This window comes from Centruroides vittatus, unplaced genomic scaffold, assembly GCF_030686945.1.
Source record: "Centruroides vittatus isolate TY-2023 unplaced genomic scaffold, ASM3068694v2 contig_455, whole genome shotgun sequence".
Classification (NCBI taxonomy): domain Eukaryota; kingdom Metazoa; phylum Arthropoda; class Arachnida; order Scorpiones; family Buthidae; genus Centruroides; species Centruroides vittatus.
Window position 1 is genome coordinate 275624 of NW_027122251.1, and position 3029 is coordinate 278652.

The window sequence follows — 3029 nt, forward strand, 5'->3', positions numbered from 1 at the left end:
GTTGAAAAAAATTCGCTTACTTTTGCTCACCTCGAGTTTTGCTTAGTGGAAATGGCTAAGAAGTGCGCAAAATACGTACGGAAATACGGTATTACAGCACCACCTGTATTGGACGACCACCTGCCTAAAAGACCACTTTTTGAAGAAACCGTGGGTGGTCGCCACAGACAGATTTTACCGTATTTATAAATTTTTCTTTGGTGGTCTTCTGGATCCTCTTGATCTTGAGTACTACGTAATCACCAGACCTTTCTGGACACTTCGAGATCAACTTAGTTCTTCATCGCAAGCTTGATGGCTTATTATGCTGTGGTCAATCAATTAAACCAAATGATCAATTATTTTTAAATACATTTTTAATGTTTCGAAAATTTTAAAAGTAATATTTAAAAAGTCCTCGTCGAGCCCTTTTCAAACTTTCGTCGACCCTTAAGGTATCGACGCCCATGCGAATCTCTATCATACTATTAAGTAATGTATTGTACATAAAAAAATGTACAGAAATATTTGTTCTTTAAAAATTAATTATTTTTATATTTTAGATAAATAAATGAAGTGTTCTGACATTTGAAACAATAGAAAATGGACCCAAAAATTTTGTAGAAGTGGCATCCTTCTCCACTTAATAGCTGTCAGCCTATTTAACTGCAAAGAAAACAAACACGAGTAATTATCTATTGTCGCATTGTCACAATGCCGGGTTACAATTTTCGATCATATTTTTAATTTATTTAGTTTAAAATACATGCTGTCTACCTCAAATTAGTAATGGCTTATATAACAATATACTTCTTTGTAGCAATAGAGTCGTGTCACGTTTCTAACACCTTCCAGGGAAAAATACTTGAATTGAAAAAACGTGACTTTCGGCGAGTAAGAAACACTTCTATATACTTAATCGGGGTCTACCGTCAACTAAATGTTTAAAAGTCGACTTCTCTTTTATCTGTCTAACTCCGTTCTTGAGATTAAGGAAAGACAGACGGACGGACGACGGTGGTTACTTATAAGTCGAGAATTTCTTTCGAATTGCATCCCAGCAAGTAATTTAAGCTATAAATGTAAAAGCAATCTAGAAGCTTTTTTAAAACGTATTTATATCGTTAATTAATAATAAAATATTTTAAAATAAACAATGTCTTGAACACAGCAACTGCAATTTCCTCGTATCTTATTTAAAACCTATTATTATTGTTTAGAATTCCAATCATGTTCTCTATCTGAATTATAGTTCAGTCGTTCCAAGGATAGGAACTTTAAAATGTAGGAGGAAAAAGCTTAAGTATTATATAATTAATTTTATAAATATAATTTTTTTAAATTAACCATTTACGACATTCGATACGTTTTACTTTCAAGAGTAACATCTGGATTTCAAATACTCTTCGTGTATAATTACTGTGAGTTGCTATTAAGTTATACTTTTCTTAAATTTTTATACGATAAAACTGTATTTAGTTTGAATTAATTAATTAAAGCCGATCTTAATAATCGTTCGACTTAATCTGAGTGTTATTTTAATATTATTTGAGCGTGATATAGAGTAAATATTCTTTGCAGAATTTCATTAATTAAAATATTCAATAGAATTAAGTTAAATTTTAGTCAAAATTTACTATAGAATAGCGATAATAATTATTTAAATATATTAAATAAATAACATCTGTTATTACTTTAATTGCTGTGTAAAGGAGATTAAAATATAAACTTACTGTAACTATACGTGACAATTCTGTACGAAATTTTACATTAAAACTTTTGTTTATATTATCATTTATTCACAATAAGGCGAGTTTCCCTGTTATAGGGGGTGTTACATTTGATAGGGAGAATTACAAAAAAACATTTGAACAGGTTACAAATATAAATAATAATCGTTATAATATTAGTAACAAGTAAACACGCATCAGATAATAACAATCAAAACATTAAAGTTAATATTACAAGCAGGAGCACAGTTTATTAAGGCGTATTTGTGCTATTAATCTTTTCACATTTAAATTAGTTGATTTAGATATATATGGTTGCGAAGATGGAATATGAAGCAGATTAGTATACCAGGCCTAATGTTTACTCTGATTTAAACTTGTTTGGTAAAAGAGATTGAGTATATACGGTTGGTTTCGTTACGTATACCGTAGCCAGGAATAGATCTTTCTAGATGGAGAAGTTTGCGAAGAAAATAAATTTGAAAAGGTTCCAGTTTATATAGGTAATCGAGACCCCAAATGGGACTAGCATAGTATATAATAGAATTAATTGTTGAATTATATAACTTCAAATGGATATTCAAATTTGACGTTTTCAGAGTAGAACATAGGTACTGTACAAGAAATTGTCGATTGCCATTGTTCCTTTGTTTTAATAGTGTTTGGGTGTGCTTTAAAGGTAATATTCCAATCAAATATGACTGCCAAAAAATTGACTTTATTAACTATTTGTGGGGGAGTACCATTTAGATACAACTTCGATTCTTTTTGTGAAATTTTACAATTATTACGAAATATTATAATTTTTGTTTAGCGAGATTTATTGTTAGATGCAGCGAATTGAAATATGAATTTAATTGATTAATTTTCCTTTGTAAAGAAATTTTAATAGGAGCGAGTATAACCAAATCATCAAATTGAATATAGTGATAAACTTTGTCAGCGATCTCAATCCCATCATTGGATTGGAGGAAAAGATGATCTAGATCAGATAAATCAAAATTGAATAGATTCGGGTCACCATGAAGTATACCACGTGATAAATTAAATAATGGAGAAATGGAGTTTCCCTGTTTAATTTTTATACAATAGTTTGAAAACAATTTAAGTACTGTTGTTGAAAATCTACCTCGTGAACCTTTAATCCTTAATTTATGAACCAGTAAAAGAACATAGACAGAGTCAAAAGCCTTCTTGATATATATAAATGCTGCGTATACTTTCCTATGTTTTACTGTTAATTGGAGTTGTATTATAGATAGTAATACAAAGATTGCAAATTCGGTTCTATTATTCTCGATTCCCCTTATACTAATGGAC